Source organism: Lepidochelys kempii, chromosome 7 (genome assembly GCF_965140265.1).
Source record: "Lepidochelys kempii isolate rLepKem1 chromosome 7, rLepKem1.hap2, whole genome shotgun sequence".
Classification (NCBI taxonomy): Eukaryota; Metazoa; Chordata; order Testudines; family Cheloniidae; genus Lepidochelys; species Lepidochelys kempii.
Window position 1 is genome coordinate 42,795,387 of NC_133262.1, and position 27,611 is coordinate 42,822,997.

Below are 27,611 nucleotides of genomic sequence, written 5' to 3' on the forward strand. Positions count from 1 at the left end.
TCCCTGCAGCCCCAATACTTCCTCTGGCCTTCAGCAAGGCCTCAGCCTAGGGACTTGCCAGAGCTCCCTAGCCCTGCTCTACTTCAGGTACTCCGTACACCCAGTCAGCTAGGGCCTTTCCACTCCAAGGCTGGAGTGAGACTCTGTCTCCTGGCTCACTGCCCTTTTACCAGGGCCAGCTGTGCCCTGACTGAGCTCGCCACACCTGGGCCAGCCAGCCAGCCTCCTTGCCTCAACTGCTCTTAATCCGTTTTCTAATTGGGTCCCAACCACAGCCCTCCCCAAGGGTTGCTTTTAATCCCTGCTCTCCAGGAGTGGAGCAGTTGCCCCACTACAGATGGTCTATACTTGGTCCTGCCTGAATGCAGGGGGCCAGGCTAGATGACCTCTTGAGGTCCTTTCCAGTCCTACATTTCTATGATTTTCTGACTGTCAGAGTGTGGGAGCGAGCAGCTAGTCAGAGGGGAGAGAATGTCTTAAGAACTGTTAATACATAAAAAAACTATTTGGATGCTGCTGACATCATCAGAGTTCAGGGGTGCTGAGATCCATTGAACCAAACTGTAAACCCTGTATGTAATGGAAACTACTTCAACCCAGGGAGTGCAGCAGCACCCCTAGTTCCAGTATCTATTTCAGAATCTGCAGGTGATTTCCTTCATTGTTCTGGCTGGTTCTTTCTAGCTGTTTTTGTCAGTGACCTAATGTGGCTGGAATGGAGAGAGGGGTGGGGCCACATGAGTCTTGAGGCCCTCCACTATCCAATTCTGGTTCTGGGGATACTGTGGAAGGGTAAACAGAACTGGGTCTTGGCTTCCCCCTGCTCCATTGGTATAGCTGTACCTGTTTCAGCATGAATGCACTCCTACTCAGATTGATTTATATGTGAAGGATTAACTGAGTTGTTGATGCAAATGAGAGACATGTTTCAGTAAGGCTTGGCCCCTAATGTCAACATTGCAAAAGTAACTATCACATCTGGCACCTATTGGGATCTTTGCTGGCAGTGTCACTGACCAGGCCAATGATGAAAACAATATGAATTGCACTTGCCTCTAAATGTGGTCTTTGTCAGTGTTGAAGTATGTTGAAGGCACATTGTGGGAGAAATTTATACTACTGCAGAATGTGCTGCACATTTATATGTGTTGTAGCTGTTTTTGTGAATAACTACACAGGGGTTGGAAGCAGACTATGGGACCTGTTTTGTTCTCATGTCGGTGAAGGGTTAAACTCACTGACTCCAACAAGAGCAGGATATGGCACTAAATTGCTTTTAGTGGGCCCAATCTTGCAGTCCTTAATTAAATGAGTCTTCTACCCATTTGAAGCAGGTAACTAAACTTGTAAACTAATGACTTTAATTAATTAATATTAAATTGGATATACATAACTAAAAGTAATTAATTGACCCAGGGTTTCACTGGCAATGTTTCTGATTCTGCAGACACTTAAACTCTTAGTGCCGTTGAATACTCCCACTGAACTGAGTAGGAGTACTCAACTGCATGAAGTTACACTCATGCACACAGTTACATGCACGATTGAAACCTAAATCTTACTACCATGTTCAACATGCTGCATCCTCTGATAAAGGGCTTGAGCTTACTATTTCTGCTTCCAAAACTTCCATTGAAGTTAGTGGGGCATCTGGGTGCTTACAGATTGCAAACTTGTGCCATAATACGTAACATAAAAAACAAATGTAAGATGCATTGATATTTAGGAATATTAACAAAAGTGTAGTCAGTGCTCAAACATTTTTTCTATTAGTTTCCAATGGTTATAATGGAAGGTTTGGCTAAGCATAGCCTACTGGTGCTGGCATTTGTGTTTGGAGACTTTGAATGACTTTAGGTTACTCCACAGCCTGAACAACATATTGACAAACTTAACTCCAAGAAAGTGCTTCATTTATTATGATGAAAGGACAAAAGGATATGCTGAGTGTCTTATTAGTTATCTAATGTTCATGTGGCCTGCCAATATAAATACAGAGTTAGGACAAAATCAGGAGCACTCTCTAGTCACTTAAAGTAATTAGTTGAACATGTGTTTCTCCTAAATACGTTGCTCATAGTCTTAAAAATATTGTGCTTTATTTTGGAAGATGTCTTTATTGTTTAACTTCATAGAAAGGATTACTACTTAGTATTGTCATTGAAGCAAAGGTAGCACTTGCATTAGTAAAACAGGGGGACTGTCTATATAGGTTCAGTGGTTCATTTTTTAAAAGATTAAACATACTCTGGAAACTTGAATGATCAATATTTTATTCCATGCTTATTTCATTTTAAATTTCTGCATGCTTTTAAACTGGCTTCAAGCCAGTTAGGTTGTATCATCCGCTTGCCAACCAAAGAGAAGAGGAACATGAACCAAAATAGCTTACATCAAGGAGAGCCTCTATGAATTGCCACTTGTTTTTAACAGTTGTTCAAGCCAGCATAATGAGCTACTGATACTTTTTCTATTGAGGAGTTGTGGGGAAACAGCTTAAATGTGATATTTAATATTTAGGTCCATGCTATCTGATCTTAGAATTAAGCCAGAACAGTACGAGACTGAAAGTACCAAATAATGAAGTCCTAATTGCCCGCAGGTCAAAGACAGCTCATGAAGATTTTATACTGCAGACTCTTCACGTTTTGCTCACAGGTCCTAAATTGACATGGAGAGACCACCCTCTAGTGGGCAGACAGAGTATTTCACTCTCCAGTCATTTATTTCTGTGCTTTACAGGAAGAAAAATTATGCATACTGCAGCCCAATATCTGGAAGTATTTGTAATAAGCATGAAATTGAATTGAAGTGAGATAACGTAGGCCTTTTCTCACTTAACACCTTCGCCACCCCTGAGGATAGCTTTCACTTAGCTTTGCTTATGCTAAATGAGAGTTTTTCCAAGATGAGGCAGAGGCAGTGAGACACCAGGTCCGCCTGTGCAATCTTGGTGCTTCATTTTTTTTTTATGTCCAATAACCTTTACATATCCGAAAAAAAGCATTTTGTTAAATAATGTTCTAACTCTATCCAGCAGCAGATTCTTTAAGCATTTTCATGAGTTAGTCAAGATGTCTATGGAATTTTATTTTAACCAAAGGGTATTGCCTTTGTTAGTTGGTTATCAAAATTTCCCTTGAAAAAAAATCCATTTAATATAAAAATACATATCTGGAATAATTTGACTTCACTGTATCTCTCAGATACCTCTCCTTTGAGAGAATAAAGAACAACATACATTTTGCCTCTTGGATATCTAATTATCCTGTTCATGCTTACATTTGTTCTTCCTGTCTGGAGTTCCAGCACTGTTTGGTCTATTTATTTCTTGGCACATCTCCGCTTCAGGAACAGATTATGATAGCTTATTCTGTACCGTGTGTCTTTCACCTCTGAACACTTATTTTTATATGCTATCAACTGGGCATCAGCCACAATGGGATGAATATATATAAAATGCACAGTCTCCCTAGTAAATGTTAAAATGTTGCCTAAACACTAACACTGGTAGCTTCCATTCTGCAGATCATTTAAGGCGGTTTGATATTTCCAAACACAGCACTAGTGCGATTCATTCAATGGGATGTGCTAACGAAGGGGGTAGATAATAGAATAAAAGCGGTGTGTTTTCAGTAATATGGATGTGTAAAGTATTTAAAACCAATTATTAAAGAGCATGCAGTTAAATCAGTGAAGCAGGGATTTAGGTGGATAATGTCTTCTTTCCTGGGTAACGTGGTGAAATCCAAAGTAAAACTGGATCTGGGATTTAGCGTCAACTTTTTTTCTAATAGAATTCTAAAGCTTATTTTCCATTAGGGGTTCAAATACTTCTTGCCTGCATTAGTCTCCCTGCCTAAGTGGCTTGTGCGCTGTGGAAGTCGATTGCTTTCCCACCCTTCCCTCATTGTACAGGCATCTGGCCATGAGGAGCTTGGTTTTACACAATCCGCTTCCCTTTTCTTCCTGTTTTATGCTGTGCTTCGGTGTTTTTATAGGGGTTTAAAAATAGCGTACGCTGTCTTTCTGCCTACCCTTTTCAAGAGTAGATCGATTTAGGGCCCGCTCCCTGCAACCTTTACTCGCGGAAGCAATTGCTGGTGCAGCGGCACCTCGTTCCAGTGAAATCGTGCCGGGAAATAAATCCGTGGGGTGTATTTTGTGTATGTTGGAGCCAGCTCTGAGTGCCACCACTATGAACAATTCTGCATTCTCTTTTCTATTTAAAAAAAAAAGAAAGTCGGACTTATTTCAGTGAAATCAAGCGTCAGGGAGCAACCCCCGGCAATAAAACATCAAAGGGAAGAGTGTGGGGGGAAGATCTGTGTGTATCCTGGTTTCGAATGGAATAGACCGTGTTTCCTTGCTGTGGACAAAGTCCTGCGATGAAAAGAAGAGGCCGGGTGAAAGGCTCCGGGGGGCATGTGTCATACACATCCGCCCCTCTCTCTTAATTTAACCCCCGGAGCGTGACTGAGCGCTGGATCTTAGTGGGTTAAAACGGGGCACCCCCTAGCCTTTTTCTGCTTTTACCCTCGCGTCCCAGGGCGCCTTGCTCCCCAGGAGGCAGGTGTCGGGGCAGAGCCGGGGCTCGCGCCGCAGCGAACGAGTGCTAGGGCGGGGGGCGCCCAGCAGCTGCAGAAAGTCCTGCCGTGCCGACGGGACTGAGCGCCGGGGATCGGGACGAGGCGTGGGGGCTGCCTGGCCCGGTGCCGGCGCAGGTGGATGCCCGTCCCCGCCCCGCGCAAAACTCAGCAAGTCGCTGCGCGGGGGCGTCTGAGCGCCCAAAAAGCCGGGAGGGAGGGGAGGGCAGAAGCGGGGAGGCGGCGGGCGCATGCGCTCCGCCTGGCCGTGCCATATTGGAATGAGGCGGCGAGCGGAGCGCCGGAGAGCCCGAGCCCCGGCAGCCAGCGGCGCAGGGCTGGAAAAACTCGCCGCAGGTAAGGCGGGCGCCGGCCGAGCCCCCCCGCGGGCGGAGCGGGGCCGGCCGCAGCTGCTGGGCGCGTTTTGCCGGCCGCTTGCGGGCCCCGCCGGCTTTTTCTCGCCTCCCGAAGTTTTGCTGCGGGAGGCGGCCAGGCAGGGCGGCAGGCGCAGCGCAGGGAGGAGGGAGCGGCGAGCGCGGCTCCCGGAGAGATGCGCGGGCTGGAGAGGGGCCGCTGCGGATGCGCCAGCCCGGCGCGCAGCGGGCGGCCCCGCAACTCCCCGCGAAAGTCGCCGCGCGCTCGGAAGCGCCGGCCGCAGGGGAGCCCCGGCGGCCGCCCCAGAGGAGGCGTCCGGCTGCGCGCCCCTTGGCGAAGGGAGCCCGCGCGGCTGCCGCTTGCCAAAGTTCCCCCTGGGGGCAGGGGCTGTTCCTGTTCTCTGCCCCGGCCTCGCGCGGGGAGCCTTCCACGCGGGGTCTGGGTCTCCCCGCTGCTGCCCGGCCACCTTCCCTAAAGCTCTGGCCCCATTTCGGCTCAGCAGCCTGGGGGGCCCGGCGGGGAGGGGGTCGATCCCGCTGGATGTAACCTCCCCCTCCCTCACTAACTGTGCGGCGGTGTGTGTGTGTTTTAGTTCAGCCTGAAGTCAGGTAGTTTTGTTCCCCTCCTGCTCGTTCCAAATAATTAAGTTAGTCAATTACAAATGTGAGCTGTCCTACTTGTCCCACGCCTCCCCCCTCCCCCGACAAAATGGCGTGTGGACGGGGATCTTTAAACGCAGGGATCTTTTGGATCTCCCTCCCCCGAAGAACAGCAGTGCAATATGCCGTGGGGCCGCGCTGCTCATGTGTTTTCCAGTCGGCCAGTGCATCCCTCCCGGGCGGAGACGAGTTCCACGGGGATCCGTGGGCGCTGCCCCATTCCGTGAATTGGCCTTTAAATCACTGACAAGGAGGTCATTGCTTTTATGCTGTGGCGAGAGCGGCAGAAGCCACAAATGCAGATTCCAGTTGTTTTAGTAAACGTTTCAATTGCAGAGTTGTATGAGGCCTCCCCTCCCTCCCCCCCCAATGTAGGAACTGCTGGCAGCTCCCTCAGGACTTTGCACTGTGTTTAAAAACAATACTGCTCGTACTGCCTTCCCATTTTATATTTTGCTGCTTCTCCCTAGCCCCGTTTTCTTTCACTAACGGGATGTGCTCAAGAAAACAAGATCTTTGTTTCTTTAGGAGTTCATCTGCCTTGATAGCTCATTCTGCCCCTGAAGTGGTAAATCCTCCATTTGTGACACTAGCACTTGGTTGCTGTGGAGATTATGATGATGCCATAGGACTCGAACTTCACTTTAGGGCAATAAGATAGGGGGGAAACAAAAGTAAACTGCAGAGGAGAGGAGAAAATGTGACACAAGCACAATTGTTCCTAAATGGGCAAGATTCTGAAAGCTTTCCATGGGCATCAGCAGCAATTATTATTCTCTCTCTTCCCTCCTCCTCCCTCCCCCCCCCCCCAAAAAAAAATCTTGGCTGGGTGAGGGGAATGAGTCTAGGGTAGAAATAGGGCAGGGAAAAGAAAAACAAGCCAGGCAGTTACTGTGAGTTTCTAACAAGGTGGGCTATTAATATCCCACAAGGCCTTCCTTTAGATTACATAATAGGCCAGGGTGATGGCTGTTTAATGGTCCCAGGTGGGCTCTACTGGAATGATTACATGTACTTTGGAGAAACTTGTTGCCATCATAAAAAGTGATTAAAAACAGTAACATTCATGTCATAGTTTTACCCACTTTGACAGTAGAATTCTACTGTAAGATGTTTTAGTGGTTTTTGTAGCGAAGAAAAAAGGCCTACATTGCTGCTTCTCTTCTGTCAGCTCCCTCCAGGGAGCTTGTTGCTGACAGTAGCCTGGGAGGTTACCATAGTGAACATTTTAGTAATCCAGAATGTAAGGTGCATGATTCTGAAATCACTGGAAAAACTAAGATCTATCTTGCAAGTTATAAAGATAACTTTGTGTTGCAACATACAGTAGATTTATGGTGAATGTGGATTAGTTACTTAGCAGTTGGCTTCTAATGACAAAGAATAAAAGTTTGTAAACTCTCCATAGCAGGGAATATCACTTATTGCTTGTATAGCACCTAGTACAATGGAGCTCTGACTTAGTTAAGGCCTGTAGTGTTACTGCAATATAATTGATTTACTTTACTTCAAAGAATAATGTAAGATGGCAGTAAGCTAGTAAATTGTGAACATTTTGAGGGACTCACTTACAGTTGGTGTTCTAGCTATACACTTTACAATTTAAAATGTTAAATATGCATTATAAAATGATCTGCTACGGAAACACATCTGTTTGCCTCCTTCCTTAATTTCAGTTTTCTTAGGTTTTGCAAAATAATTGCATTTTACTTCGATTTGTTTCTTGCCACTCTGGTTGGAGGATGAGAATGTGATCTGTCTATTCCAGCACCATTATTAGTGGAGTAATAGGAAGAGATACTTGAATGAGTTATGGAACAACTTAGGCTTCAGTGGCTGTAAAACTGAAAGAGCTCACTTCAAACACCTTTTTGTGGTTTGTGTTGCTTTAAAATGAAAGGGTGGGGAGAATGCAGTTTACTAATTTTTAGTTTACTTTTTGCTGGGTGACTTAATTTCACTTGGTAGAACAGTGAAGTGTTCCATGGCCCTAAAGCTGGTGCACAGATTTCACCACAGGAAAAATGCTGCACAGAATAAATATCAGAGCTAACGCGACTGACTTAGTAATTATTGATCCATCACAATTTTTCTTTTATTCTTCTTCATTGACTTCCTACTGTTGAATTACCTTATCTGATTCTTTAACTGAACAATTGTTTAGTAGACTGCTGGTTTTACAGCATGGGGAAAATAGAGTGTAAGGAAACAAGCTAGCATCTGACAGTATTCCTGGTTGGATGCTTGGATTTTTATATTCTCTGCACCCTTTCAGTGCCTTGCATCTGAGGTTTTCAAAGGGCTTTACACAGAATTGATCCTCACAACTGTTGCCAATCAAGGATTTTGTTAATATTTTATGGATAGTTTTTGGTGGTGTGTTCCTCAGCAAACCAGTGGCAGGTCTAAGAACAGCATCCTGGCCTTTTGATTTTCAGTCCCTGTGCCCTTCCACGCACACCTTTTCCAAATCCATACTGTTCCATTCTGCAGGTCGCTTGTAACTTCACAGCACTGCTTCTGTTTACAAAGTCCTGCCATAGTAACATGCCGCTATGATGCGGACATTGATACGGTCACCTTCTGGTAGCCAGACATAAGTAACCAGATTTAAGTAATGCAGTCCAAAGGGTTGGGAGCTTATTTACATGAGCATGTTATTTACAGAAGGGAGTAAATTAAACTTACTAAAGGTTTCAGAGTAACAGCCATGTTAGTCTGTATTTGCAAAAAGAAAAGGAGTACTTGTGGCACCTTAGAGACTAACCAATTTATTTGAGCATAAGCTTTCGTGAGCTACGAAGTGAACTGTAGCTCATGAAAGCTTATTCTCAAACAAATTGGTTAGTCTCTAAGGTGCCACAAGTACTGAGCTGTAGCTCACGAAAGCTAACCAATTTATTTGAACATAAGCTTTCGGTTAGCTTTCGTGAGCTACAGCTCAGTACTTTTGTGTCACCTTAGAGACTAACCAATTTGTTTGAGAATAAGCTTTCATGAGCTACAGCTCACTTCGTAGCTCACGAAAGCTTATGCTCAAATAAATTGGTTAGTCTCTAAGGTGACACAAGTACTCCTTTTCTTTTTGCAAACTTACTAAAATGTGCTGTAAATGCAGGGAAAATCGAACATGGGGAAAGTATTATGTGAGGCGGTCATATTAGAAGTTCCTTCTTACACATAACTGAAATTCTTGTCATATGTGATCTTCCTGTATCAGTTAGCAGTGCTAACAATAATTTTAACACTACAGGAGAACAGGTAGATTGTCTTGTTATCCTTCAAGGTAGTTTCCTTTTCAGGTGCATATTTTCATAGTACTATAACATAAGTTAATTATGTAGTATACAGAGGATCTTACCTGTCATGTCTTCTCTTATTAAATGCATGCTTGTAACAGAAGATTTATGGGTTCTGAGGAAGTGAAGTGTTTACTACTACTACTACTACGAAACCTGTTTAGCTAGTGTACATCTAATGTAGCTATGTAGAATAGCAAACAGGGATACTACTTGATGTCTAATGGATTTTAAATATTTGCCTGTTTGTGGTTTGGAGCAGTAGCATGTTTCTGTGCTAGACTGGTAGGGGATGTCAGTTTCTTCTGTTTGTTTTGTTTTCCCCCCAGTGCTGCTGGAATATGGCTCTAAAGTTAGAGAGGGACTCAACTAGTTTTAGGCCCCCAATTTAGATGTGACAGACTTTTGTTTGTTTTCAGGGACTTTTACAAAATACGATAGCTCTTAATCTAAACAAGCTTTAAGTAAAAACAAACATTTTCCTGACTTTCTGAAGACAAACATCGTTTTAATAGGAAGGATCCTGAAAGTGAAACTCATTAGTCCACTTTTTCCAAACTGAGTAAAGGTGAAAAGGAAATTACATTTAAAAATATGTTAATTTTTAATAATCTCATTTTAGTAACAAGCAAAGATTTGCTTTTTAAACTGAGTTTCATATGACTGACTTCCTAACAATCCGTAAAATACTCTATTCTTGCTAATATGAGACAAATATTGTAAAAATGTACAAAAGAGGTATCAAAGTGCAACTTCCATGCTTTACTGCTAAGTGAGCAATGCGGGTTCCAACAGCACAAAATATATAAAGTCTACTGTTCACATTGCATTAAAACAGCATGTAAGATGCATGTCGATCCATAAAACTGTCAGCCAAATCCAACAAAAGGGAGGGAAAATCTTTGCACTTGCAGAGCAAAAGAAAAATCAATGTTCTCAGGGCGCTTTTTTTAAAAACAAGCTTAACTTATGATAAGTGAGGTCATAGTTCTAAAACTTACTCTGAAACTCACAAAGAAATATCTCTCCTGAAGTACATGACATTGAGTACTGCTGTAGGAATGTTACAGTGCATTCTTAATATGGCATAGTTTATGGGAACCCACTATTTAAAAATTTAAGAAGTGACTTTCTTTTAGACAAAGTGTGATCTGAGTATAGGTCAGAACCAGAATCTCCTGAATTTTAATTTCACCTCTAGCAATGACTCTCTATGTGGCACTGTGAAGCTTTGTATTTCCTGTCTGTTTCAACATATGTAGTAATAGGACTATGCTCATATGGTTAATGTGTGGATTAGTGTTTGTAAAACACTTTGAAGATGTAAAGTATAAGTGCTAAGCAGTGGTAGCTTTATACTTCAATGTTGTTTTTTTGTTGTTTTTTTCCCCACTACTGAAGTAACACCTAGAGTCTCCAATCAGGATTGCAGGGCACTGTGCCAGGCACAGTATAGACAAAACTTATAATATGTCAGCCACTTTTTGCAGGGACATGTGACTGTTGGGTAGTATACAGCAACAAGAGAGCATGATCAAGACTTACAAGAACTGAATCGTTCTAAAGTGTTTTTTGAAAAACACTATGATTTCAGCTTTCTCAAGCCTTATGTATTTATTGGTAATAAACATAGCTGTGTGTACGGCTGCTAACTTTCTGCTGCAGTGAGTACTGTTGGCATGTAGTGCAAGGACTGCAAACCAGCTTTTGAGGGATACCTTCCTCTTAGGCTGAAAAGGAGGTCCCTAAATTTTCAGTATTTAACAAAAATTTCTTATTGTAACTGGTTTCAGAGTAGTAGCCTTGTTAGTCTGTATCTGCAAAAAGAAAAGGAGTACTTGTGGCACCTTAGAGACTAACAAATTTATTTGAGCATAAGCTTTCAGTCTCTAAGGTGCCCCAAGTACTCATTTTTCTTTTTATTGTAACTGACAACTTTCAGCACAAATAACCCTGGTAAATTAACCTGGTTGCAGCTAATTATTTATGGACACTATAACTAGCAACTGACCAGTATCATAAATCTTAACAATTTGTGGGGGTTAAATGGACCATAAGCAGTCCTTTGCTCTCTCTTTGGGTCAGCCTTGGCAAGAACTTGCTGGTATTCAAAGTCACTGTTTGTACTACTGAGCCACTTAATTTATAGTGGTTTGGTTTATTTGCCATTACATTTTAGGATATTCTTCTTCATTACAAAAATGACCTCCTTTCTTCAGAGACATCAGTTAGAAGGGATTTTCCTTTATAACAGATGAATCTGATGTTGTCTGGAAATTATGGGGCTATCAGACCAACTTTGATATTCTGTGTGTGTGCAGATCTTGGCTTTTAGAACTAAATCCTATGCAGTGCTGAGTACTCTCATCTCCCATTTTAGTTGATAGGAATTGAGGGCTCTCAGTGCGCCTCAAGAGCACCTATCTTGGAGGATTGGGTCTTCGGTTTGAAAATAAGAGTAGAAATTGTGGAATTTGGTAGTAAGAAATCCTGCAGGCTCTTGATGTTTGTGTCATTGCTAATATTTTCCAGGAGTGCAGGTGGGTGAAGCAGGAACGCTGCAGTAGATAATTTTTGGGGAAAAGTGTTGAATTAATGTAATCTCAGACTTCCTTTCTTTTGGAAACAGAGATGAATTCTGTAAACAGCATGTTCAGGATCTTCTTTTTCTTTTCCCCAAAAGAATGTGATTGAGTTGGAAAGTGAAGACCCTTCCCCATAATGTTGTCATGCACAATCAAAACTGATATCATGTTTCACTTCAGAGGTGGCTGTTTCTCAGCTTTGGGTTAAGTAGTTTGTCAGTGTGTGTCTTGTCAATTTCTTAGTGTCCTTTGGGATTTGAGGTGTCAAATGTAAGATTTTTTTCTTCTCTAAAAAGAGCCTGAATGCATAGCGATAGTGTCCTACTAAGATATATGGATATATATATGGATTATCTAGGTACCTGGGAAAATTGGGAGTTGAATTGTGAAGGTTCAGATATGGTCCAAATTCATCCCTAGAGTAATTCCATTAAATGTATTGCTTTTCTCATTAGAGGCAATGACAATCTTATTTCTAAACATGAATTATTTGTCTTCTGAGATGCATTTAAGGGCCATTACATTTTGGAAGCATTTTGTATAAAGTTTAATGGTGGCTTATTTCAGAATTTCTGCTAGCAAACCTCTTCATTCTGTAAAGGCTACCCTAAACTAGGGACATCTGACAAGTTTCCCAATCTTGCCACCACTGTCTCTCTTGCAGGGAGGCTGCCACTGGCTTTCATGACCAGATTTGCTCTGAAAAAGGTTAGATGAAACAGTGCATAAAAAAAGCTGCCTTTCTAAATTTTAAAACTCTCTTAAAATAACCTCTTCTGTATTGCAAGCCTGACAAATATGCATATACGCTTTCACTTTTTGTAATATCTAACTCTGTGTGGCAAATATGTAATGGATGCAAAGACTTACTGCAATAAGGTATACTACATAAAAAGAAAAGGAGTACTTGTGGCACCTTAGAGACGAACAAATTTATTTGAGCATACGCTTCATCAGATGAAAGCTTGTGCTCAAATAAAGTTGTTCGTCTCTAAGGTGCCACAAGTACTCCTTTTTCTTTTTGCGGATACAGACTAACACGGCTGCTACTCTGAAACCTGTCAGTATACTACATAGTTGCACAGTATCATATAAAGAACTAACCAAATACTAAGAACTTGAGCATATAAAAATAGGTGCACAACTTCTCACCAAACGCTATCGGATAACATGTGTTGCAGTTTGGCCCACCCACCTCCTCAGTACAAGATGTGACAATGTTACAAAAACTTCAATAGAGAAATAATTGAAGAAAGCAAGTGTTCCTTTTATGGTTAACTCAGTTCAGTGTGACTCAAAGTAATACCATGAGGGTTAAAATTGCCTAATGAATAAAACTCAGAACCAAAGTAGGAACAGTTTTAATCATACAACACTAATTGGCCAGCTGGATAAGAGTTGAACTCTTTTAACTCATTAAGACTTGGAAAGCCAGGCCCCAAATATCTCTTCCATCCTTTAAAATGATTGTGACAGGATCGCCTGGGTGCAGCCTGGGACTGCTGTGCCCCCTAAACTCTCCAGCCTGGGCTATCTCTCACAATGCCTTGCTAGTGAGGAGCAGCAAACCCTCCAGGAGCTGTTATCACTCAGCACAACAGCATGTGGTGCCCCACACCCAGCTAGATTGTATAAATGCTCCCAGAGCCACTCCTGAATCATGCAGGGAAAGGCACCAGCCAAATCCCCACCCCAGCTCGCAGCACTGTACCTCAGGAATATACCATCTTGCACTGCTCCAGATGGGTAATGCAAATTTATTAATTGGTTTGCCACTTCATCTATGGAAAGTGGGTATACACCTGCCTTTGTAAACCTGAGCAGTTTTGTCACATACTTCATACAAACTCACTGGTAAAGATAAACAGTTAAAGAAGTTTGATTACTAAAGATTTTTTTTAAATGACTATAAGTGATAGGCAAAAAGTCAGTTCGTTACCAAAATAAAACATATAAGCACGCAGTCTAAACTCTCAACCCTATTAGACTAGGCAACATCTAGATTAAGCAGTTTTTCTCACCGCACTGACTATTGCAGTCCTTAATATACAGATTCGCCCCTTAAATCTAGGTCAGTCTCCTCTGTTGTTGACAGGTTTCAGAGTAGCAGCCGTTTTAGTCTGTATCCGCAAAAAGAAAAGGAGGACTTGTGGCAAGATAGACTAACCAATTTATTTGAGCATAAGCTTTCGTGAGCTACAGCTCACTTCATCGGATGCATATCCTCCTTTTCTTTTTTTTTTCTCCTCTGTTGGAGTCTCAAGTCTTCAGTGTCCTTGCTGGTTTCAGCATAGTGGGGGCAGGAGAAAAGCAAAGCATGGGCCTGCTATGTTCTGTTTTATACCCTCATGTGCTTGGGGAACACACAAGTCCAGGCATGTCTGGTGGGCATTACTGATTCTCTAGGCAAGCTTTCCCCTGGTGTGGCCTCCTGTGGGTGCATCACTGAATTGTAGCTTGATTGCTGGACGATGGTTGTTGATGTGTTGTTTGATACCCCACCCGGGTGTTGGTTAATTTCCTTGATGTTGCCTCTGGGGAGCTGATATTTGGCTGATTCCCTGATTTACAGCATGTTTTAGTGACAACCATACAACACGGTTCTCATAATTTCATATGCATTAATGATATACATATATGGATAGGTTATGATCTGCTGAAAGAAATTTTGCTTTCTGCTGATACCTTACAAGGCATGCTTTATATGTAAGATCACGATTATATAAAAATGAGGAATATGAGCGTTACATTATGCTCCCCCAAGGTATAGAATGTCACAGTGATAGATAAATTTTTTTTTTCTTTCCTCCCTGCTCTCTTTCAAATCTGGATGCAACGAAGTTATTGGTGAGGTGCTATGATCCAGCATCCCATCAAATTGCCTTGAGACCCTGGAGCAGGGTGCTGCTTCTATGGTATTAGTATTGTAGAATGTAGATATTAAAAGTCAGTTTCACTTAATTATCATTAACGCTTGGCAAATGTAAAAAAATTTTTAATTTACCTGGTAACAATGGTTTATAACAATTGTATACAAACTATATACTGTATCTATGGCAAAAATATCAGCATGGGATGTTTCCAAATAGTCATCTTTTCAGAAAGTCAAACTATAATAAGTTGGACTGATTCAGGGAATTTTTCAAATGTATTTCAGAGCCCATAGACTTCGAGTCTAGGAATTCGGAATCAACTTATCCTGTAGAGGGATAAGTTTCAGAGTAGCAGCCGTGTTAGTCTGTCGTCGCAAAAAGAAAAGGAGTGGCACCTTAGAGACTAACCAATTTATTTGAGCATAAGCTTTCGTGAGCTACAGCTCACTTCATCAATTGTGGGATAAGTACATCCAGTCATGAAGAAAAACACCTTATTTCTGAGAAATTGGATTTTGGTGTACTGTGGAATATCTTCCGCTCTTTACTTAACCCCTTTGCAAACTTTTACCTTTATAGTGGGCCTGGGGGTTCTCACAATAAACTTTTTGGTGGCCTCAAAGTGCGACCACCAACTCTCACTGGTGGTTGCACTGACACTTCTTCCGAAAATACTTAATTAACTTTAGGGAAAAGCAATTAAGTATGCACAGATACACATCCAAATAATAGTAATTTATATTTGTAGGTTGCTTTGGCAGACTCAAGAATAAAAATAATGCTGCCTCCCCCTTCGGGAGTGATATTTGTATTAGGGCTGTCAAGTGATTAAAAAATAATTGCGGTGTTAAACAATAACAGAATACCATTTATTTAAATATTTTTGGATGTTTTCTACATTTTCAAATATATTGATTTCCATTACAACACAGAATACAAAGTGTACAGTGCTCACTTTATATTTATTACAAATATTTGCACTGTAAAAACAAAAGAAATAGTATTTTTCAATTCACGTAGTGCAATCTCTTTATCATGGAAGTTGACCCTACAGATGTAGAATCATGTACAAAAATAACTTCATTCAAAAACAAAACAATGTAAAACTTTAGAGCCTACAAGTCCACTCAGCCCTACTTCTTGTTCAGCCAGTCGCTAAGACAAACAAGTTTGTTTACATTTGCAGAAGATAATGCTGCCTACTTCTTGTTTACAATGTCACCTGAAAGTGAGAACAGGTGTTTGCATGGCACTGTTGTAGCCAGCATCACAAGATATTTACATGCCAGATGCGCAGCTGGGGACTGGAACTGCGTGGCTGTAGCCAGGGATCAGAGCCTGCGCAGCCGGAGGTGGGGTCAGCGCCCTTGGCCAGTGCCTGCCGCCACATGGCCAGAAACCAGGGCTGCATGGCTAGATCCAGGAGTCAGTGCCTGCTGCTTCGTGACTGGAGCCTACACTCACTGCTGCGGGCCAGGGCTAGGGTTGGCATGCGTGGCCAGAGCCTGGGAACAGAGCTGTAGATTGACGCCTGCAGCTGGGGCAGGGGATCAGGGGCAGGGGCTGCATGGCCAGAACTGGGGGCCAGAGGCCAACTGCAGCTCTGTGGATGGAGCCGAGGGTTGGCACCCAAAGCCTTGCGGTTGGAGCCTGCTGCCCCAGATGCAGATTACCCACAGCTGCATGGCCAGCGCCCACCACTGTGCAGCCAGAGCTTGGGACTGGAGCTGGGGGGCGGTGCCTGCTGCCACAAAGCTGGAACCAGGGCCCAGAGGCTGATGCCCTGCAGCCGGAGCAAGGGGGTGTCAGTACCCACTGCCCCATGGTTGGAACCTGGGGTTGCATGGCCAGGCTCCTGAAATCCTACCTCTGGAGCCTGGTGCCAAAATTCCCTCCCCCCCCCCCCCCCCCAAGAACTCACCTTGCTACTGCAGCGTTGTGCCCCACCTCCCCTCTCCAGAGGTGGTGCATCCAGGAGCAACAAGGGGGAGGGGGATGGGCAGATGCTTTACCTGCCTCCCCTCCTCCTCCTGCCCCCGTCCACCCCCACCAGAGGCTGCACAAAACCCCCCGGCAGCTGATAGACTGAAAAATACTAGGGAGAGTCTGACAGCTGTCGTTGAAGAAGAACTGCAGGGAGCTGAATAAAGCATTTTTTGTCTGTCTTCTCTGGGATCAGGTTTCATGTCTAGCTTTAGACCATGTCTACACTTCCACTTAAGTCAGTAAAACTTATGTTGCTCAGGGGTGTGAAAAAAATCACATGTTTAGCAGGCATAAGTGGTAGTGTGCACAGCGCTATGTCAGCAGGAGAGCTTCTCCCACCAATATCGCTGCTGCCGCTTGTTGGGGGTGGTTTAATTTATGTCAGTGGGAGACCTCTCTCCCATTGGCGTAGAGTGGCTAACTGAGAGATCTTACAGTGGCTCAGCTGCATCAGTACAGCTGTACTGCCGTAAGGTCTCTAGTGTAGACGTTCATTAATAAATGAAATAAGTTTGTGGTCTAAGCTCCATCCACAGTGGAGAGGAGTCTACAGTGGAAGAACAATGCTATATATGGGCCTCAATTCTGCAAGCTGCTTCGCTTCTTTGTGTTGTAGATGCTGAATGGGAATTCGGGGTGCTGGGCACTGAACAGGATCCGATCCATAACTGAGCACAATTGGTGGTACGTGCACTGGAGAAGCTGGCACTCAGGTGATAGACTGTGCTCTCTCTGATTGTACTGAAACTTCCTAGAGTAGGTGGTCTCTAAGTTATATCAGAGTTTCATAATAGAGTATGAGGAACAATATGGGGGAGCCAAGAGAGCAGCTGTACAATGGGTATTGGCCTTTGGGCCTATTCAGAGGGAACTTCAGTTTCTATTGCTGTCAGTCTCTTAATGTTTATGAACACATGTATTCTGAAACAAGAAATTTAGCCGATGAAGCCTAAATGGAATTATTTTAATACTGGAAAATTGTTCCCATATGCTCCTATGTGCAGAGGATTCTAATTCTGGCAACTGTTATATTAAAATGAGTTTTCTGTTTGTGTTTAATTAGTAAAGGCATTCTGTTTCAATGGTGGAAGGCTGGGGTATATGACAGACATCCTGAGGACACCCCTTTTCTGTCACTGTAAATACTTTGATTTGTCCTCAGACTTGATTTGATCTACTCTATTCACTTAACTGTGGTGCCTGTATTTTTTTTTCATTATAAAATGACCTCTGTCTCTGCAACCATGAAATAAAGCATCCTTTAGTTCTGCTGTGCAGCACAGAATATTTTAACTAAACACTGATTATTGGCTGCTGGAAGAGCCTGTTGCACTCTAGAGCCCAGGTTCACTTATTTACATTTTTACTAAACCACAATAAAATCACCTAAGCAATGCTTGCCAACCATTTCAATGTACACTAAACACATAAAACAGTTACCCTGATCAAATAAATAGATCTGTTAACTTTACGTTGTCACTAACTTCTCTCTGCATGATCCCTGTTACAGTCCCACATCCCCAACACCTCTCTCATGTAAGCACGAGGATATGGGTCTTGCTCATTCAGTAAGGTTAATCATAGCAATATGTTTATATTTTTAAAATCTAAGGGCCATATCTCCTACATGAACCACTCTTGCAAAAGACATGGAGTAATTTAGAGGGCCTAATGTGCTGCTACTTCATGCCTTGCAGTCAGTTACACCTGAGCAAACCAAGTGTAAAATGTTACCCTTGGTAAAAGTGAATGGAGAAGTTGGGTTAGCCAGACTTCTAAAAACATACTAGCCTAACTGAATCCAGTGAAATGAGTTTCCTTGCTGTTAATGAGTGTATCTGTTCAGTCTCAGTAAAATTCACTTCTTACCTCTCTCTACTCTGCATGGTTTCCTTTTCCGTTTGTGACAGTTTGCTCAGCTCTTCTGAGTTTACATTTGTCTAATTTAGATAGAGAGCACTGCATGGATTTAATCTTCGTTTGTGTTTCAAGGGTTATCTCCCCAACCATAAGGGCTAGAAACTTTTTTTTTTTTAAATGAAAGCTTAGATTCTGGGGAATTTGAGGCTCTCCATGGGGAAAAATTCCTGGGTATTTTTGTAGCCCTGTTCTTTACTCATTTTGAATGTACACTTTGTGTGTAGGTGTGATGAGGCCTGAAGTAATTATTTAAAAAAAAAACAAAAAAAACCTCTTGCTACTTTTAGAAGTAAATGTTCACAGCATTGCTCAGCTGTGCATTTTTCTTTTGGAGTTGAGGGCAGTGCTTAAACCATCTCTCTCTTCTTAAAGTTGCACACAAGACCACACTTTCCACTAGTGTTCTGTTAGCAGTTAGATGGGGATTTATGCTTTCTTAGCACCAGAGGGGTGTTTTTGAAAAACCCTGTACAATAAAGATTTTTTCAAAATTAAACGTTTCTCATTTTATTAGAATCTATCTTTGCTGATGGATTTGTACAGCATTCTGTATATATGGCACTCTAGAGAGCATTTAAAAAGCATTGTCCCTACTTTAAAGAGCTTGCTAATATATGTGAGACATGTTCAGATACAGCAGAAGAGTACCCAGAAGTCACCTACCACAGGACAGGCCCAACAAAGAAAATAGAATGCCACTAGCCGTCACCTTCAGCCCCCCACTGAAACCTCTCCAGCACATCAGAGATCTACAACCTATCCTGAAAAATGATCCCTCACTCTCACAGACCTTGGGAGACAGACTAGTCCTCACTTACAGCCAGCTCCCCAATCTGAAGCAAATACTCACCAGCAACCACACAACAAAAACACTAACTCAGGAACCTATCCTTGCAACAAAGCCCATTGCCAACTGTGCCCAAATATCTATTCAGGGGGACACCATCATAGGGCCTAATCACATCAGCCACACTAGGCTCGTTCACCTATACATCTACTAATGTAATATATGCCAGCAGTGTCCCTCTGCCTTGTGCATTGGCCAAACCAGACAGTCTCTACATAAAAGAATAAGTGGACGCAAATCAGACATCAAGAATTATAACATTCAAAAACCAGTTGGAGAACACTTCAGTCTCTCTGCCACTTCTAGGTCTGTAATCAAGTGACCAATATTACAACAAAAAAACTTCAAAAACAGACTCTGAGACTGCTGAATTGGCATTAATTTGCAAACTGGACACCATTAAATTAGGCTTGAATAAAGACTGGGAGTGGATGTGTGATTACACAAAGTAAAACTATTTCCCCATATTTATTCCACCGCCCACACCCCACTGTTCCTCATACGTTCCTGTCAACTGCTGGAAATGGCCCACCTTGATTATCACTACAAAAGGTTTTTTCTCTCCTTCTGGGAATAGCTCGCCTTACCCGATCACTCTCCTTACAGTGTGTATGGTAACAGCTATTGTTTCATGTTCTCTCTGTATATTCCACTGCATGCATCCGATGAAGTGAGCTGTAGCTCACGAAAGCTTATGCTGAAATAAATTTGTTAGTCTCTGAGGTGCCACAAGTAATCCTTTTTCTTTTAGTAAAAAATTAAAGTCCTGTATTTTATATTGAGAAAGTAGCAATATAACAATGGATTTAACTTTTTGGTCAGTCTCGCTTCTAAGTTCTCCTGCACCAACATAGTGCTGCACTGTGACTTAAAATGGAGTTGTGTTGCATGGAGTTGTGTATTCATTTTATTCTACAAATTTTAGCTTTCTAGATTTTTTAAAACACTTTTTTTTTACATTTTTGTTTAAAGAAAAAAAGACAATATTGTCAACCCCAAGCATTAGTGTTTGTGTTTTCATTTTTAGTATTTGAATTACCATAGCACTTAGGAACCCTAGTCATGGACCAGGTCCCAGTTGTGCTAGGTGATGTAAAAACATCTCTGTCACTGTGAGGGCTAGAAATTTATTAAAATGAGAGCAGATCCTTGTGTAATTGCATCATTCTAGGACCTGAGGCTTTGACAATGCAATCAAATATTGTGAGACTTTCAGTAAAATCATGAGCTGCCAATACTGTTGGCCTGTAGACTACCTGGCAGTGTGCCTATGATGTTTAAAAAGTGTGTTGTAACTTGTCAATTTTCAGTCTTCTGTGTCTTAAATCTAATAATGGGAAATAACAGGACACAGCGCTACATTTTTAGGTGTTTAGGACCATTGTGTGGAGAGAGACAGCTCCTTGAGGCAGTACAGCATACTGATAATATTTTGATTCCACTACTATAACAAAAGAGGTTGAAGGAAGAACTGATTCCCATATTGTATGGTAGCTTTGGAAGGTTATTGGTTGTGATTCACAGTGGAGCTCTCTTTTTCCAAGAAATTAAAAGTAAGATTTCAGTGGTTGATGTAAAAACATTTCATAAGCGATCGTGAAACTAGGTAGCCCTTTGATCCACTTGTCAAGGAGCTTGAAAGTCATGCTAGGTGAAAGAAGAATACTGAATGTGGTTGTTGTCATAGTCATGGCAGATTCTAAAGGGACACTGTCTCCTTGGAGATCAAGCGCCACCTGGTTGATCTTTGGCTGAGTTCTTGAGGTGGCCTGGTTGGATGTTAGTTTATGTCCATCACTGGCAGTCTTATTGTGCCTTTGAAGCTTTTGGCATCCATGTGCTCTCTGGCCATGTAGCAGCATTCCTTGGTAAAAACACTTCAAAGTTCATTGGTCTTCTGTTGTTAATATGGCCAGACCAAGGAAGTCAACAAAACCGAGGCAGTTGCTGGGTTTGGATTTGCTGCTTGCGAAGAGAGGGAAGAGCATCTTCGCAAGCAGGCTGGCTAACCTAGTGAGGAGGGCTTTAAACTAGGTTCACTGGGGGGAAGGAGACCAAAGCCCTGAGGTAAGTGGGGAAGTAGGATACCAGGAGGAAGCACGAGAGCACAAGAGGGGAGGGCACCTGCCACATACAGAGAAAGCAGGACAATCGGCGAGTTATCTTAAGTGCCTGTACACGAATGCAAGAAGCCTGGGAAACAAGCAGGGAGAACTGGAAGTCCTGGCACAGGCAAGGAATTATGATGTGATTGGAATAACAGACTTGTTGGGATAACTCACATGACTGGAGTACTGTCATGGATGGATATAAACTATTCAGGAAGGACGGGCAGGGCAGAAAAGGTGGGGGAGTTGCACTGTATGTAAGAGAGCAGTATGACTACTCAGAGCTCCGATATGAAACTGCGGAAAAACCTGAGAGTCTCTGGATTAAGTTTAGAAGTGTGAGCAACAAGGGTGATGTCGTCGTGGGAGTCAGCTATAGACCACCAGACCAGGGGGATGAGGTGAACGAGGCTTTCTTCCGGCAACTAGCAGAAGTTACTAGATCACAAGCCCTGGCTCTCATGGGAGACTTCAGTCACCCTGATGTCTGCTGGAAGAGCAATACAGTGGTGCAGACAATCCAAGAAGTTTTTGGAGAGTGTAGGGGACAATTTCCTGGTGCAAGTGCTGGAGGAACCCACTAGGGACAGAGCTCTTCTTGACCTGCTGCTCACAAACCGGGAAGAATTTGTAGGGGAAGCAAAAGTGGATGGGAACCTGGGAAGCAGTGACCATGAGATGGTTGAGTTCAGGATCCTGACACAAGGAAGAAAGGAGAACAGCAGAAGACGGACCCTGGACTTCAGAAAAGCAGACTTTGACTCCCTCAGGGAACTGATGGGCAAGATCCCCTGGGAGAATAACATGAGGGGGAAAGGAGTCCAGGAGAGCTGGCTGTATTTTAAAGAATCCTTATTGAGGTGGTAGGAACAAACCATCCCAATGTGTAGAAAGAATAGTAAATATGGCAGGCGACCAGCTTGGCTTAACAGTGAAATCCTTGCTGATCTTAAACACAAAAAAGAAGCTTACAAGAAGTGGAAGGTTGGACAAATGACCAAGGAGGAGTATAAAAATATTGTTCACGCACGCAGGAGTGAAATCTGGATGGCCAAATAACACTTGGAGTTGCAGCTAGCAAGGAATGTTAAGAGTAACAAGAAGGGTTTCTACAGTTATGTTGGCAACAAGAAGACAGTCAAGGAGAGTGTGGGCCCCTTACTGAATGAGGGAGGCAACCTAGTGACAGAGGATGTGGAAAAAACTAATGTACTCGATGCTTGCTGTGTTTTTTTTTTTTTTTTTTGCCTCTGTCTTCACAAACAAGGTCAGCTCCCAGACTGCTGCACTGGGCAGCACAGCATGGGGAGGGGGTGACTAGCCCTCTGTGGAGAAAGAAGTGGTTCAGGACTATTTAGGAAAGCTGGATGAGCACAAGTCCATGGGGCTGGATGCGCTGCATCCGAGAGTGCTAAAGGAGTTGGCGGATGTGATTGCAGAGCCGTTGGCCATTATCTTTGAAAACTCATGATGATCAGGGGAGGTCCCGGATGAATGGAAAAAGGCTAATGTAGTGCCCATCTTTAAAAGAGGGAAGGAGGATGATCCTGGGAACTACAGGCCAGTCAGCCTCACATCGGTCCCTGGAAAAATCATGGAGCAGGTCCTCAAGGAATCAATTCTGAAGCAGTTAAAGGAGAGGAAAGTGAGCAGGAACAGTCGGCATGGATTCACCAAGGGCAAGTCATGCCTGACTAACCTGATTGCCTTCTATGATGAGAACTGGCTCTGTGAATGAGGGGAAAGCAGTGGATGTGGTGGTCTTTGACTTTAACAAAGCTTTTGATATGGTCTCCCACAGTATTCTTGCCATCAAGTAATATGGGCTGGATGAATGGACTATAAGGTAGATAGAAAGCTGGCTACATCGTCGGGCTCAACGGGTAGTAATTAATGGCTCCATGTCTAGTTGGCAGACGGTATCAAATGAAGTGCCCCAAGGCTCTGTCTTGGGGCCGGTTTTGTTCAGTATCTTCATTAATGATCTGGAGGATGGCATGGACTGCGCCCTCAGCAAGTTTGCAGATGACACTAAACTGGGAGGAGGGGTAGATACGCTAGAGGGTGGGGATAGGATACAGAGGGACCTCGACAAATTAGAGGATTGGGCCAAAAGAAATCGGATGAGGTTGAAGTGCAGAGTCCTGCGCTTGGGACAGAAGAATCCCATGCACCGCTACAGACTAGGGACCAAATGGCTAGGCAGCAGTCCTGCAGAAAAGGACCTAGGGGTTACAGTGGACGAGAAGCTGGATAGGAGTCAACAGTGTTCCCTCTTGTACCAAGAAGGCTAATGACATTTTGGACTATATAAGTAGGGCGTTGCCAGCAGATTGAGGGACGTGATCGTTCCCCTCTATTTGACATTGATGAGACCTCATCTGGAGTACTGCCTCCAGATTTGGGCCCCACACTACAAGAAGGATATGGAAAAATTGGAAAACATCCAGCAGAGGGCAACAAAAATGATTAGGGGACTGGAACACATGACTTATGAGGAGAGGCTGAGGGAATTGGTGTTTAGTCTGCAGAAGAGAAGAATGAGGGGGGATTTGATAGCTGCTTTCAACTACCTGAAAGGGGGTTCCAAGGAGGATGTATCTAGACTGTTCTCAGTGGTAGCAGATGACAGAACAAGGAGTAATGGTCTGAAGTTGCAGTGTGGGAGGTTTAGGTTGGATATTAGGAAAAACTTTTTCACTAGGAGGGTGGTGAAGCATTGGAATGCATTACCTAGGGAGGTGGTGGAATCTTCTTCCTTAGAGTTTTTTAAGGTCAGACTTGACAAAGCCCTGGCTGGGATGATTTAGCTGGGGATTGGTCCCGCTTTGAGCAGGCGGTTGGACTAGATGACCTTCTGAGATCCCTTCCAACTCTGATTATTCTATGACTTCTGATCTTGTCCTGTCACTTAACATGGAGCAGCTGATAAAGACGGTGAGTAGGGGGAGTTGAACTGTATGGGATTACTTTAAATACTTAAAGTTTGTGAAGAAGGGTAAATCAGCTTAGATTTGTTCTGACTTCATAGCCAGTTCTTAGAACGTTTGGTTTTTTCAGCTCTCGATTAAAAATTCAGTACTCAAGACGTGGTGGTTAGTGCGGGACTTCTTGAAACTCTTGTGGAACTTTGCTTATGCTCAGTACAGCACAAGCCCTGCAACTATATGGATGCTACATGTGTGTTATGTAGTCCAGCCAATGTGGTGAGAAGTAACAGCATTACTTCTACATGATCATCTGAATCTGATAGCTGGTAGGAAAGGGATTTGAGGAGGCTGCTGACGTGAGAACTGAAAGGGTGGATAAGTTTTGTGGTGTAAATAAGAGCAGTAGGAAGAAATTTTTTCCTTTTTTTTTATATATCTATAATCTATATCTAATCAAAAATACTCTGTGGTATTAAATTGGGTGCCAGTAGCTTTTATTGGTGATAAGTTCATTTGTGTGTCTTTTTGAGACATGGTGAACTCTATAGAGGAGAAAAAACAAACAAAAACATGGACTGCAGGTAAGTGCAAGATCTTGCAACTTTCTATTTAATAGGAATAATTCTTTTCATCTGTGTCTAAGCTCTATGGTAAAGTTGTTATGAACCTTTATATTATTGAGGTCCTTGTTTGGAACTGTTATGGGTCCCCTGAGGTGCTGTTTATTTTGTTATCTTTATCATCTTCCAGTATTCATAGTTTTTCATAGGAATTATCGACCAGCCTGGACTGGAAGTCCTGAAAACAAAATGTGAAAGAATCCCTGGAAAGCTCTGGGAGAACAGTGCACTTTATTGGCCTGTCCAAAAGTACAATTCTTTGGGCCAAATTATGCTACAAGATGCACCCAAGAACAGAATATGGCCTTCTAATTATGTTTTTTAAATCTCTCTACAGCAAACAAAATAATCGTAAACAAAAGCCACTACACCAAGAAAGACTCTTAAGTATAACATTAAGAAAGGCTGTTAATGTTGTTCTTCATTAATGATTTAACTGCCCCTCCCTTTGTCCCTTCCTTGCTTCATAATTGCATTTTCTTTTATTTCCGAAAAGCTGGATTTATTCACAAGAGGCTCTAGAAGCCAGAGTTCTAGGAGTATCTCACTTATTGCTCGCGTCTCAATCTTTTTAAAAAAATAAATAAAGCCCCAATTGAAGAGCGGCTTCTGCTTTTTCCCTTAACTACCAGAGAGAGGAGCAGTTGCCAGCACTACCCATCTTCCAGCTGGCAAGGCAGCAGATAAAACTAAAGCCAGAACAGAGGCAGCTCCTTCATAAGACACTGATCCCCAATGCCTGCACTTATTTCTCAAAGTCTAGTAGTTTAACCCCTTCCATGCTCTTATTCTCTAATTTTTAAATGTTACGCTCTTTACAGCTTAAGTGATAAAAACGACCTTATTGTAACAAATTCACAGCCATTTTGTCTCCATGCCTCTGCACATCATAGTCATTCAGTGTCATGATGGCAGCACAGGTAGAGTGCATCTCTGCCTGGGTTGTGGGTTTTTTTTTTTTCCCTTCTTCAAAACCAAAGGACCCTTCTACTTGAGCTAAAGAAATTCTGTTTGCAGTATGGTGCCTATGATAAATCAGTTCTGACTGCAACCAGCAGAAGGCAGTGGCATGTATAGACACTGGTCTCTCTGTTACATATCCATACAGAATCTTATTTTAAATGAATGTATCAAACTAAATAAAATGGCTACATGAATACCATCCATGTATTATTTTTCTTACCATTTTAAAAGTTACCTTGAAATTTGATCTTACAGATGGCAATCATGCTGTCTTTACTGTTTTGTGGAGGAAGGGAGTGCTAACAACATAAAATCAGTACAGAAACCAGTATCTGGTGTCTTCACTATGAAATAGGAAGTTACTGTTCAGTTTCTTTTCTTTGGAATATCTGAAACTGCAAGACTTGGGGGTTTGATAAAATATTGATGGAAATATTTCAGGGACTTCTGTTTATAAAGATTATGGTGTTAGGAAAATGTTTTGAATCACTGATAGTGAATAGTTTGGTTTCCCTGCAGTACCAGCTGATGCATGATTTTTATCCCTATGGTTGCTAAAACAAATACCTGCTATATAAATTATAAGAGTAAAAAGAAAAATGGAACTGCTTCCTATATTGGATGAACTGTCTAAAAACAAGTCAGCAACATGTTGTATAATGTGTATACTTAACATCCCTGCTAATATCTGCTTTGCTCCCTTTATTTCAGAGTAACAGCCATGTTAGTCTGTATTCGCAAAAAGAAAAGGAGTACTTGTGGCACCTTAGAGACTATCCAATTTATTTGAGCATAAGCTTCCGATGAAGTGCGCTGTAGCTCACAAAAGCTTATGCTCAAATAAATTGGTTAGTCTCTGAGGTGCCACAAGTACTCCTTTCCATTTATTTGTATATTTGATGCCCATCTCTGTCTTTTTAAGAATAACTTTGTTCTGACTGTCAGGTTACTGGAAGCAGCAGGTTGATCAAGCCAAACATGAAGGCAATTGGAAAACTTTTAACTGAAAGTTGTATTTCAAAGACTAGTCAGTGAGAACAAATCCTGCAAAGTGCTGAAGATTAATCAGCACCTTGTAGGATTTGGTCCTGTCATTCCAATACGAATACCTGTGTAGAATTAAGATGTTATCTGTCTTTCTCCTTAGATTCATGGCATGATCTGAATTAAGAGTTTTTCTTCTGCAGGTACTTTTGACTTCATTGACCCCCTAGAGTGCAGCATTTTCCTGTGCTGCTTTAGGTGCTTTTGTTATTACTAAAAATTGCTGGGGGAGATTTAAAAAAAACTTTTCACTTCACTATGTGGGGTTGCAGCAAAAGCTGTTGTCACCACTTTTGTATTTTTTTATGCCTTCATTACATCTTCCTCATGGATTGACATTTCGCTGGTGATGGATTTTAAAATATATGTAGAGGACAACTATGCAGGCTGGGAGCATTCATCTGAAACTCAGCAACAGCCTGATATGTGGAATATGGTAAGTTTTTTTTCTTCTCTTGAAAATTAAGCCTATACCAAATAGTGCAGAGGCCACTAAAAGAGACGCCGTCAAATAACTTAAATCCAAATTTGGTGGTGTTTTATTCTTTTTATAAAACCCGAGATATGTAAAAGTTTGCTTGGTTATTTGAACATTCCAATATGGATGAGGTCTGTTATTTCCTTGCGGTGTTTAGAGACATCTTACACTACAGAATTGTATTCGTATAGAACTAAATTGTTGTTGGAGGCTTTTCCTGGAGGAGGAGGATGCCTGGGTGCTAATAATATTTAGTCCTCTGTTTAGTTGGTATATTGTTTTGTTTTTACCTTTGGAAGAGGGGGTGCAGATTTGTTTATCACTGAGCTCCATCAGGC

At 42.4% G+C, this 27,611-nt stretch overlaps 1 protein-coding gene across 4 annotated transcripts in view; it reads left to right on the forward strand.

Annotated features, from left to right (window-relative positions):
* Positions 1 to 4,826: 4,826 nt before the first annotated feature.
* The window catches only part of SFMBT1 (Scm like with four mbt domains 1), a 137,703-nt gene continuing 114,918 nt past the window's right edge, over positions 4,827 to 27,611 (forward strand). For 3 of the 4 annotated variants that reach the window (XM_073352399.1, XM_073352398.1, XM_073352395.1), the window contains exon 1: positions 4,827 to 4,943. The gene's annotated coding sequence lies outside the window, so the exon portion shown is untranslated. Of the gene's footprint in view, positions 4,944 to 27,166; positions 27,232 to 27,611 lie in introns of those variants that run through there. The other variant, XM_073352401.1, reaches the window with a different exon arrangement.